Below are 13,284 nucleotides of genomic sequence, written 5' to 3'. Positions count from 1 at the left end.
CGGAGTGGGAGATACCACTCTTGAAGCTAGAGCAGGGGGGTATTATACTGGTGTCTTGTTTGTTTCTAGTTGATTATAACTGGGAATTGAGTTAATTGGTCTTTATGTAGATCTATATATATCTATATATATATATATATCTATATATATATATATATATATATATATATATATATTAGGCCTGTCACGATAAGATTTTTTTGTAGCTGATATATCGTCCCAGAAATTATTTCAATACATGATATTTTTGTCATTTTAAGACTATCAATTGTCACTGACATAATGATGACAGAATAGCATACAAAAACAGTTATACACTTTTTAAAAGACAACAGAATTTGAATCAATAATTTATTATAATTAGTTTGGAAATTAAATACTTTTTCTTCACTTACTGCAGTCCACACTGTGTGTACGTAGTCACAGTAATTGAAGTATGATTGGCTAAAATACTGTTCACTGTTATATATGTGTGAACAAACATACAAATAAACACAATAGACGATATTATTTAGGTCATGTTCATTTATTGCACGATAAATCGATATTGCAATTATTGTGACGGGCCTAATATATATATATATATATAGTGTATCCTAACAATGATGTCACAAAAAGTATTGTAAGGTTATATTCACCAATAAACACCCATAAATACACGTCTGTTCAAAATCTGTTACAAATTCTCCACATTGAGCAAACCTTTAAATTTACGGCAAAATTTTGACTTGAATTGGAAACAATCAGAGATAACGCATAAAATGTGCCATCGTTTTTGTTCATGTCACATCTTATTAGCATATCGTGTAGATTATAAGCAGGGATCCTTAAAAAGTGGTATATATCTGTATGTATGCCTTAATTGAAGGTTAAATAAACACACATGAAAAATTCTGATTCTGAGGACCCTGAGGATGTCTCATCCATCTCACAACCCAACAACTCGCACCACCTTCCCGTATACCTGCTGTCCTGTATCCAGTGTTTAACCTCACTCACAAGATAACACCATACACAGGTACAGGTGTTCTCAAGCTGTTACCCTGAGATAACACTTCATGATTAATTTAAGCACCGCTATCCCATGACTTCCAGCGTCTCAAGCTGGAGACCACGAGACCTGGATTATCCGAGTCTGGGTTTTATGCAGTGCGGTAACATTTTTTTCCACCGGCCAACCGCTTTCGACAGCAACTACCAGTCGCGAGACGTCAGAAGTGTAAGTAAAAAAGAGCGGCGAGCTGAAGGCCACTAACTCAATTCTGAGTGACTGAATTAGATCACCCATGAGGCGCTGAGCGCAGCGGAGCTGGGAAGATGACTGGATTAGTTGGGGGTTTGGAGCCCAATCATGACCAATCTTAATCACTTATGAAAGCCACTTCATGCGGCTACACGCATATAAGCACCAGTTCTGTCCATTCAGATCTTTCTCAGCTCATTCAGCAGCGCCGTCTCGCCCGCTCGCAGCTGAGACACAGCCAGACGCAGAAACGAGGAGAATAATATACAAATCAAGCCACAGAGCAGAATTATCAGTAATTGGAGGGCTTTTAAAGAAATAACAGTGGTGTCTCATCCACAGGCTGAAAAAAAATGGCGATGGCGGGGATGCGATTAAATCCATAAATGTGTTTGCAAGGGCGAAAAAATTGTCACCTTTATAGCAGTGTAAATGCTACAGTGCCACATCAATGCAACGCTTGTGAAAAAGAGCAAAAAATTAATAAATATATAAATAAATAATAAATACAGAATACAGAAATGAATGTTGGCTATAATGTACTATATTTGTACAACTAATAAGATAAGAAATGTGAGGAAGAAAGAAAGAACGTAAGAAAGGAAGCTTCACGATTTAAAGTATATATGTATATACTTTTTTAGGTTGGGCATCTTAATTTCAGGTCAAATATAAAGGTCAGCATAGGCATGTCAATATCGATTTATCGTACAATAAATGAACATGAACTCAACAATTTTTGATAATCGTGATATTGTCTATTGTGTTTATTTGTATGTTTGTTCACGTATATAACAGTGAACAGTATTTTAGCCAGTCATGCTTCAATAACTGTGACTCCATACACACAGTGTAGACTAAAGTAGGTGAAGAAATAAGTATATAATTCCCTAACTAGTTATAATAAACGATTAATTATATGTTTGCTGTCTTTAAAAGGTGTATAATTGCTTTTTTTTGCTATTTGGTTATCATTGTTTCAGTGGCATTTAATAGTCTTAAAAAATACAAAAATATCGTGTATCACAATAATTTCTGGGACAATATATCGTGCACAAAAAATTCTAATCGTGGCAGGCCTAGGTCAGCAAATTCGAAAGATTTCAAAAACTCTAAAAAAGTATCAAAAATGTTATGATGAAACTGGCTCTCATCAGGACCATGCCAGGAAAAGAAAAATAAGGCCCGATCCATTTTCTAATTTGTACCCCTTCCCCTGGGAACATAATTACAAAAGAGAGAGGTGCTGAAAGGATTAGGAGATTAGGAGATCGCTGGTTTAAATCCCTGTCATGCAGCTTGCCATCAGCTGCCGGAGCCCCGAGAGAACGCAATTGGCCATGCTCTCTCTAGGTGGGTAGATGGCGCTCTTTTCCCTCTTTATTCCAAAGGGTGATGTCGATCAGCACAAGGCGTCTGTGAGCTGATGTATCGGAACTGAATCGCTGCGCTTTCCTCCAAGTGCACTACGATGATACTTGGCAATGCAACATCAACAACAGTTTAAAAACAGGCAATGGCTAGTCTTCTTGCACTAGTCTTCCTTCCACCCTCCTGGTGAAGTGATGGGGGGGGGGTCCTAATGAGTGGGTGGGATATTCGGCATCTCTAAAAATAAAATATGCATTTTACCTCCAATATTAGGTAAAATAAACATATGTGATGACGTTTTGTGATAAACTAAGCTCCACTAAGCCACGCAAAGCTTTTCTTTAGCACCTAATCAATACCTCAAGCCTGCACTCGGGCCCCCGCGCGTACTGTGCGATGGATCAGTAATATGGAGGAGTTAAACAGATGGCATGTGGGGGGCTTCTGTCAACACAACACTGACTGCACTCAGGAGTTATCTATCCACGCATTCACAGAGTACACTTACTGAAGGGCTGATTAGACTTCATTATTCCTAGCTACAGAGCTGCTCATGGTTCTTGCGTGTCACTCATAAGTTTTTGTTGACTTTAAGAGGGTTTGGCAACAGGGGTGTGACGAGATATCGTGCCGCGAGAGAAAAAAAAAACAGTTTAATGTGGACTTTTTAAGACGGATCTGGCAACACAGTAGCAGCGAGTGTGAGAGCAGCTCTCAGCAGAAGAGGAAAATGGGCGGACCGCGGTCCGGACCCAAACGTTGTCCAATGCGGACCCAAACCGATAAACTACTGAGAAGGATTTAATTGTGCGGCGCAGTAAACTCAAAGACCAATCACGTGTGGGGTAAGATCACCAAACGCTCTCTTCAGTCAATCAGATCTGTGCAGACGCAGTAAGGAAATAAACAAATAAATAAATAAATAAATAAACACACCGCTCCTCACGCGGGGTCGAACCCGTGTTGTCAGGGTCGCGGTACCGCGTCCGTGAAAAAACGCCTTTATAAGGAGGGAGCCCGAGAACGGGTGGAAAAACGAGAACGGGCGGAAACTAGTCACGCCGAGCGCGACAGAGAGACAGGGGATAAATGTAAACAAAATCTGTCCAGAGAGGCATTTCTTCTTCTTCTTCTATATTTTTACATCATTCAGTTCAAACAACCCTACAGGATATAGCACTTAATTATTTAATATAATTAAATACCCCTGATATAGAAGCTGCTTCTGCTACTTTTAAGTTGTACGTCTGGCTGCATTTTGGCTCCAGTGGAAACAATAAACGGTAACAGAGTGACCAACAAGACACACACCATATGTAAATACTGTAAGTAAATCCTACACGTGACTGTTTCATAGGCAGTTGTACTAACCCCTTAGCTCTGTACTGTTTTAAAAAAATGTTCTGTCTCTGTTTGCACTTCAAGCATAGTCTTAATATGACTGGTTATGGTTATGCATAGTTAAATTACAAGAGATTTAGGAGAAAAAAAAACACAAACCCTAGGCTTAATATGACTGGTTGTGGTTTGCACTTATTGTTTGCACTATATAAGACCTAGAAAAGTTGTATTTTTCTTTTTTATTCTTATTTCTATTTCTTATAGAATCAATGTGTGAGAGAAACCAGTCTGTTAAGTTTGCGGTATATGATTTTGTCCAAAGAAAAAAGAAAAAAAAAAAGTTTTCTTTAAAATTTTATTTTTGAATCTCGTCTCGTCTCGTTATCGTGAACCCAATATCGTGTCTCATCTCGTCTCGTGGTATTAGTGTCTCGTCACACCCCTATTTGGCAACCCCACAAACTTGAAATTTGCTAAATCTGTGTTTCTGCTGTTAGCCTGTGCTGCTATAATGCGAGATATCAATGAAATATCTTCATTTATCAGGAGAATTTACAGTACTCTCTGCTGGGTACATACAGTATTTACCATCCACCACCATCTTTGTCATCTTCCTCTCCTTCATATTCACATATTTCACTTAGCACTGCCCATGAGGTTTCAGCTCTTGTGGGAGTTGATGCTACATTAGCTTCCGAATTAGCATCAAGGGAAATGCTATTAAACATGCTCATGCCCAAACACACTTCTTATCCTATAAATAAAGTCATTGTCAAAGCATTTCTCATGTGTTATCTTACTTCACTCGATTGTTATTAAGATAAAATGATGCTAACTACCAAGCAGATTAGCTTTAGAGGATTGTATTAGCTGCAGTTTGAATGCTAACTTGTTTACGTTTGTGGACATTAATTATATGATTAAAAAGCTGTTTTTTTTTTAACAGTCATTTTTCGTTAGTAAAGCCAATGATGACATTAGCAAGTCAATTTGACAGCAGTCTGAATGATTTAATGTTTACCTACCTTGCAAAATTCAATATAGCACTTTAATATAACCTTTAATAACTCCATTCCATATATCACTTTAATATAACCGTATAAAATGGTGGGGAAAAGAAACAAAAGTATAAATAAAATATATGCCATTTGTACACAAGTTAATGTTAACATTGAATCATTTCATATTCATATGAGCAGCATATTATTCACAGGACTATGAACAATGACAGTGATCTTAAAAGCTACACTTTTAAAATATTCAAGGGATAATTAACAACAAAAGCAGTTACTGTAATGTTCGCACTATAAGGCGCACTGGAATGTAAGGTTGCATCATGAGACACTAGTAAGGAACAGGGGTGTTGCCATGTTTTGCTTTTAATTCAGCAGGTCTCGCCACTGGGTGGTGGTGGGGTAACTAAAGAAAAGCTAAGCTGAGTAAACAAAACTGTAATTCTTAAAAAAAAAACATATTTTTTTAAAGAAACTATTTTCTTTTAAAGAAAGAAAAGGCTTAATCTACACAGATTTCTCTCTATATGGGTGAGTAAAGTGCTTTCATCTATTTACAGTAAGCTGTAGGATTTCCAGATTTTAACTAAGGCTGGGTGCAGCAGCATTACTATTAGTCGGAGTTAGCAGCAGGCTACAGCCAAATAACCACTTCACAGAGTGGTTTTACTGCTCTTTACAACCTGAATGGTAGAATTCATACATAAGGCACACCGGATTTCAAAGCCCACTGACAATTTTTGAGAAAATTAAAGAATTTTAAGTGCGCCTTTTAGTGTGAAACATACAGTACATATATGTGACCATAAGTGACCATAAGCTTAAGACTGGACTAAGTCTCAGAATTAGAGGTCTGACAGGTGAAGTGCAGTGATAGAGTCATTTTTAAGTCATTTTAAGGCAACTAAAAAATAGGGGTGTTTTAAACCTTTTGACCAGTAGTGTAAATGGCTTTAAAAAATTCTTGTTCACATTACATTACATTACATTTAGCAGACGCTTTTAAGTAAAGTACAAAAGTAATAGAAGTCAAAGGAGAAAAACACCTTTAGACAGGGCCTAAAGCAGGTCAAAGGGAAGTAGTGGGATAGAGGAGTGCAGGAGGGGAAGAAGGAAATGAGGTTAGAAGTAGTTAGTGTGTTAGAGGTGTTAAGAGTGTGTTTAAAGTGTAATTGTTTAATAACTAGTATGTATACTGTATATCTCTATTTAGGCCTTCACCACATCTACCACACTCAGAAAGCTTGCCCACTCTTCTTTATTACAAATCTTTTCTCCACTGCTCTTTAAAAAAAAAGTGAGAAAACATTACAGTCATCCCAGTCATTAGCAATCTAAACATGTCTTCATGCTAATTTCCAATAATTATTAGCACAGAAATATGGTTGTCTGCCCAGTGGGCCTGTTGTAGCTGCAGCCACTGTAATAGAGCATCTCTTACCATCTGTTATTAGATCATTGCTGAGTGTGATAGGTTCTGCTCTGAGCTTTTCTAATCCATTTCTACTCAAACTTCTAAAACACGTACAGGAAATGGACTCACTCTCACACTCGCTCTTTCCCTCTCTCTGTCTTTTTACGCCATTCCGCTCGCCAAAACTAGCACAAAACAGCTCTCACGAGTGCCCTTAACCTTAAGCCCCTCACCACAGACACAAATTTCCACACCGAATTTTTGAACTGACAGGGCAGGAAGTGTATTTTTGGGCTTTTTTTTGAGTACACTCCAATTTTAACAGAACAGTGAAACCCAGAAAATGGTGTAGTAACTGGTGGCCCAGCTGCTCTTCACATGGAAGACTTGATATGATTTGATTTTCCACAAGGCAAATCATACAGCGATATGAAAATAAGAGGCCATAGTTAAAGAGCCACTAATCCCTAAATCATATATATATATATTTTTTTTTCAATTAATAGCTCAAATGTGTTCCTTTGAAGCAATGAAACATACCAGTCCTGCTTAAAAAAACGTACAAACCTTTTCATTTTCTAACCTTTAAAAAAACGCTTTTACTGTTGTACTTTCTGCCTCTGCAGCGCCCTCTCAGGTTCAAAAGTGCTATAGGTGAGGATGATGTTTCTGTGCACTTTGGTACGCAGACACTCAGAATAAACAAATCAATCAATCAATCAATCAATCAATAATACCACCCCCGGCTGACACCCAACCATCAGCTCTCCCTCCTGCCCTGCCTCTAAACCCATACATCACCCAGTGCCCCTGCCAAACTACACCTTCCCTCCACATTTTTTTAGCCTTTTTTTACTATTTAAGCTGACACAATATTGACACTTTAAGATTCTAATCTAGGGAGCTTTGAGTGATCCAGGGCTGAGGACTAAGGCACTGTTACTATGATCAGGAGATCGCTGGTTCAAATCCCGGTCATGCAGCTTGCCATCAGCTGCGGAAGAGAGTAAAAGAGCACAATTTGCCTTGCTCTCTCTCTCTCTCTCTCTCTCTGGGTGGGTAGATGGTGCTCTCACCTCATCATCACTACAAAGGGTAATGTTGATTAGCACAAGGCATCTTCACATGTATCGGAGGAGGCATGTGCTGGTCTTCATCCTCCTAGTGTTGGGGCATTACTTGTGATAGGGGGAGTACAGCTGAGAGGGTGGGATAATCAGAATAGCTAAATTAGGGAGAAAAACGGAATAAAATAAAAAAAAAAGTCTCTACTCTGAACACTACATTGCTGATTAAACATCTAGTGAATCTGGACAAATGGAAGTAACCCTAATAAAAATTGATGCATTGAATGTACTGGAATGACTTTATTATGAAAACATTATATTATAATAATTCTATCTACATAATTATTGTCCACAGTAAGATTAAAAAATTTGCTGCAATATATTTAAATACATGTAAATGACATACAAATTCAAATCGAGTACACTCAATTTCTGAATGCCATAGGATAGAAGTATGTAAATTTATCATGTGGACGTGTCACTAAAGGGGATGGATTGGGAATGCCAACATCTGTATAGTTATACCACACACAGTGTGACGGATGGTGCAACGTAATACTACTTATAGAAGAACGACTTTTGGTTCCATATTGAAGTTCCTTAAAGATATTGGTGTGGTGTGTGGAGAGCCTATAAACTGGTTAAAAACTGGTAAGAAACCTTTTTACTTTTTACGAGTGAAGTAGAGCTGTAAGGTGAATCGCATTTTATCGTTATTGCGATATCAGTTTTCACGATAAACACACCGAAAGAGCTGTAATAACTTCTAAAATGATAAAATAACAGCAAATTCACACTGTATTACATGCGTTGTGCAACAGAGGGCTCTCCTTATGCTGTAGACTGCAATCACATGACATTACTAGACTGGAGGCAGAGGCAGGCAGAGCAAGGTAAAGCGATGCAGAGGTACAAACCTACTGGAGTTTAAACTATTTAAACTAATATAGGTTTTAATGTTTCACATTTCACATCGTTATCAGGATATTTAACATGTGTTTAACCACACATTGCCTTTTTATCCATAACATACAGCTCTGGAAAAAAATAAAGAGACCACTTCAGTTTTTGAATCAGTTTCTCTGATTTTTCTATTTATAGGTATGTGTTTGAGTAAAATGAACGTTGTTATTTTATTCTATAAACTACAGACAACATTTGTCACAAATTCCAAATACAAATATTGTAATTTAGAGCATTTATTTGCAGAAAATGAGAAATGGCTGAAATAACAAAAACAAAAAAGATTTAGAGCTTTCAGACCTCAAATAATGCAAAGAAAACAAGTTCATATTCATAAAGTTTTAAGAGTTCAGAAATCAATATTTGCTGGAATAACCCTGGTTTTTAATCACAGTTTTCATGCACCTTGGCATGTTCTCCTCCACCAGTCTTACACACTGCTTTTGGATAACTTTATGTCAGTCCTGGTGCAAAAATTTAAGCAGTTCAGCTTGGTGGTTTGATGGCTTGTGATCATCCATCTTCCTCTTGATTATATTCCAGAGGTTTTTAATTAGGTAAAACCAAAGAAACTCATCATTTTTAAATGGCGGAGTTTCTTTAGACCATTAAAAGGTTGTTTTCAATCATAAATGTATTTCTACCATTTGATGCAGCATGTTGCCTAATGCTTTAATGCTGTATTTGTCAATTATGCACCATGGAAAAATGAAATACAGGAGGATACCTTGATAAATGCACAGTGTGGACATATCAGACAGCTCTTCTTTGGCTTTTTATATGTATATATATTACTGTAAAAAACAGACATTTGAGGGCACCAAGAGTTTATTACTCGCACAGCACACGGATAACTCTTAGAGGAAGCTTACTGTGAGCTTCCATCTTTATCGACACTACATGAATGCAGTGAGGAGGGAAGTAGGAGTAAGAGTAGGAGTTTGAGTGGGAGTAGGAGTTCCGAGTTGTCAGGAATACACAATCATGCAGCAGTCAATGCTCTGTTTCCTGGCTCCATGTCCACTGGCTGTGCAGAGTAGGATAAGGTGCAGCATGTTAAATTCCCTCCCACACACTGAGCTCTGGCTGCAAATGCTCTGTGGAATACTCCTGACCTCCTGCAAACAGGTAGCGAGGGATTTCTGATAGCTCAAGCTGCCGGTGCTCAGAGGGAGCACAATTGGCGCTCTCTCCCAAACATCACTTCTACGGTGATGTTTGCAGCACAGGGCGTCTGTGAGCTGATGTATCAGAACCGAGTCGCTGCGCTGGCTGCTCGGCAACGCTGCATCAGCAGCAGCTTGAAAAGAAGCGGTGGCTGGCTTCACATGTATCGGAGGAAGCATGTGTTAATCTTCACCTTCCTGGTGTGTTGGGACATTACTAGTGATAGGGGGAGTCCTAATGAGTGGGTTGGGTAATTGGCCATGTAAATTGGGGAGAAAATGTATAAAAAAAAAAAATTAAAAAAAATGTTTTCTATCTGTCTGTCTTCTTCTCTGTCTGTCTTTTGGATTCTCACCGCAGTTAAAGGGTCAATGACTACGTTCACATTACTACGCTGAAGTGACTTTTTTTTTTTTTTCAAATCAGATTTGAATCACTTTCACATGTGGTCCAAAATCAGATACAGAACCGATCCACATGAATGTGAACGGTCAAATCGGAATTCATGCGTCTTTTTGCTTTTACGCATGCGCTACGTGCTTTTCTCTCGTACCCACACATCTCTTTGCGCAGCTGTGCAGCAAAAATAGCTGCATAAAAATCTGCAAAAACAGCAAAAGCAAACCGTCGGTCGTTTTTCACCTCCTCGACCTGAGCATGTACCTGTAGCATCGAGCAGAAGATGCTCCACATATGAGCTGATAACGCATCCATTTCCCTTTATAAAGCTACGAGTCGTCTCTCAAATATGAGTTTTTTTTTACACCTATCAATGTGAGCTTGTGAGGCGCTTCAGGGACAGATTCGTTCACATTACACACAGACACAGGTAACTCACATTTGTGAATATCTTTATAGAAGCCTAGTTTTCCTTATGCTGGAAAATAGTCTGAAAATAAACGCAAAAAAGATTATTTGTGACTTTCAAAGCAAATGGTTAATATTTTTTTATTTATTTTTTATTTATTTTTGCTGTGTTGCTAAATCAGGACCAGGATGTGCACTGCATCTCATAATATGTATGTGGCAGTTGATGTTGCCAGAGGTGTCTAACTAACATGCTACCTCATGAACTTGCTAGCCAACATGCTAAACTGCGAAACAAAGCATACTAACTAAATGTGAAATGATGCTTAGCAATGCTGCATATGCATGTTACATTTGTTTAAAATCCTAAAAAAAATTTAGTGAACTGCCTCTGTCCACATGCTTCTTTAACTTCTTTAACCTTTAGTGAAATAGTTCTGTATCTCTCAGCTTGTCCAGAAATGCATGTGACTCAAAGCGCAAATCGCAATTCTGTAATAACATCACAGTTCATGCGTAAATATTGTATAAAAGAATGAAAATGTAACGTTCTATAGAACGTTTAACTTCAGTAACATTAGGACTTTTAACCCTGTACATATACACATGCAAAGTGACACATATCAAGTAATTAAGTAACTTTATAATCACACAGCTTGTCTGACGTCACTCGGTATATTTGGTACTCTACATGTTTTGTCACCTTCTTGTAAAGCAGTCGCTTGTGTCAGGAAACATATGGTATACCAATTAAAAACATAATTATGCAACAGCATGTTGATAAAAAAACACCTTGAAAGAAAGCAGGTATAGATAGTTATGTGCTGTAATTGCACTATTTATTCTATATCATCTTGGAAGTGAAGTTTCACTGGCGGTATGAAGCAGTGGTGTAGTAATGGACAGTAATGGTCTTGTGTAGGAGTTGTAGGCGCTCTGGCTTCAAGATGTGACTGTGAGTAAGCAGGGCTGATCGTGTGTCTGTTAATAAGCCTGGAAACGAGTGGGAGTGTGTGTACGCCTGTGTTTTTCTGGGCGTGTGTGTGTGTGTGTGCGTATGCACGCTTTGGCAGGTGCACAGTGTCCAGAGCTTCTGATTAATTGATTGTTTACTGTATTTGCAGGTGTTAAATTCCATCTAGTGGGGGCAGATGGCCTAACGAAACCCTGGCTGCACACACCATGTGGAGAGAGAGAGAGAGAGAGAGAGAGAGAGAAAAAAAAAAGCAAAGAGAATGGAAGAGACACAAAATACCTCACACTACGGCAATGACATCACCAGTCCCAGGAGGATGACACTTTCTGCTAGAACAAGTGTTGTATGATGATGAGATAGACCCCAGTTTAATAACCTGGATCAAAAATAGACAATATTCCAGCTGCATAGAGTATGATTGGGCGGTGGAGTGGGAGGGGGGGGGGGGGCGGTGGGGTGACCAGTGAAGGTCCTTGCATGCCCTTTAGGTGTTGAATTGAAGGGGGACAAGGGTTTCCACCAGAGGGCCATCATCATTTTATAAGAGCCACTACTGCACCCCTAGTGATGCTACACTATGATAAATGACCCCAAAACTTACAGTACTTACAAACATCTCGCCATCTATCAAGTAAAATAACAGAATAATTAAAAAAGAAAAAGGATAGAAAATGTATTTACGCCCTTTAACTTATTGACTTTCGAACTTCTCTTCTGCAGCATGTAGTCAATCACAAAAAAATGATATAAATCACTTGTTTTTTCACCATTAATGTACCTGAATACATATCTAGTATTTGGAGCGCACAGATAATGCTTTGTAAACAAATACAAATACACTAAATATATTGAAACAAACAGACAATGCACTACTTATTGATGCTTCACTTATAATTCACTCATTTTACAGATTTTAGAGACAATTCTTAGTATTTTTCTGTGGAATTTAGCTATATTTAGTGATGTGACCTGGTTTGATGAAACTAATTTCAGAAGGTAGGTTAGCAGAGGTAGCCAGATGTGGTTAGCGCAAGTAAATACCGCCTGGCAGCGCTATCAGATAGCGGTTCATCCCATGTAGCTTGTTTTACATGTTATGACTACAGTGCAATATACTCTCCTCTGACAAACAGAACCCCTACCAGTACAACCAAAACTCCTCCCAGTACAACTGAAATTGCAACACAGTTGATAAATTTGTCTATTCTGTCCAAATTCAGCAGCATAATTCTAAATATATAAATCTTAATAACCAGAGACACTATTGACTACCACTTGTCAATTAATGTGGTTAAAATCGTAACAGAATACAGTCCAGATACTAATTACATGAAGTGAGCAGGTGTAAACAGATTCTTAGCTTAGCTAGTACTATAACCTAGTTTCTGGCCAGCAGATTTTCTGTTGTTTTCTACTGTCTACAGGTGCAGCAGACAAACTTTAAGTAAGAAAATTCTGCGGTATTCCTTTAATGTCTGCATTTTGTATCCTAGAATTGCTGTCTTGCATAACGATTAGATCATCAGTATTCAAACTAGGCCCTTTCAGTCTGTAGAATGACTGAAAACACACTGAAAACACAATGTGGAAAAAACTCCACGCTCTCACAAGCAGCACTGTCATTGTTTACAAACGGCTTTCTTTCCGATCCCTCCGTCCAAGAGTGTGTGAGGAAGAATTTAGAACTGTTTGTTGCATCATCGCTTAATGATCTCTTCAATCTGACTGTGGATGGCACTGGGGCTCACATTAGCCAGCAGCAATATTGGGCTTTTGGAGTCTGCTGTTCATGTGTTCAACCTTTGAACAGCGCATCGGCATCCAATGGTGGAAGAGCGGTGAGTTGCTGGAGAGGCGGTGACAGTCAATAGCAGTAGAGGCTGACAGATTTCTACAGTATAGATAATCTTTGATGCTGGAGA

At 38.4% G+C, this 13,284-nt stretch overlaps 1 protein-coding gene across 5 annotated transcripts in view; it reads right to left on the bottom strand.

The window, feature by feature from the left end:
* The window catches only part of cadm2a (cell adhesion molecule 2a), a 592,466-nt gene that overhangs the window by 562,550 nt on the left and 16,632 nt on the right, over positions 1-13,284 (bottom strand). The gene's annotated exons all lie outside the window — the stretch shown is intronic.

The sequence above is a fragment of the Astyanax mexicanus genome, chromosome 20 (genome assembly GCF_023375975.1).
Source record: "Astyanax mexicanus isolate ESR-SI-001 chromosome 20, AstMex3_surface, whole genome shotgun sequence".
In the NCBI taxonomy this organism is placed as follows: Eukaryota; Metazoa; Chordata; class Actinopteri; order Characiformes; family Acestrorhamphidae; genus Astyanax; species Astyanax mexicanus.
The sequence above is the reverse complement of the archived record's forward strand: the minus strand, read 5'-3'. Positions and strand labels throughout refer to the sequence as shown.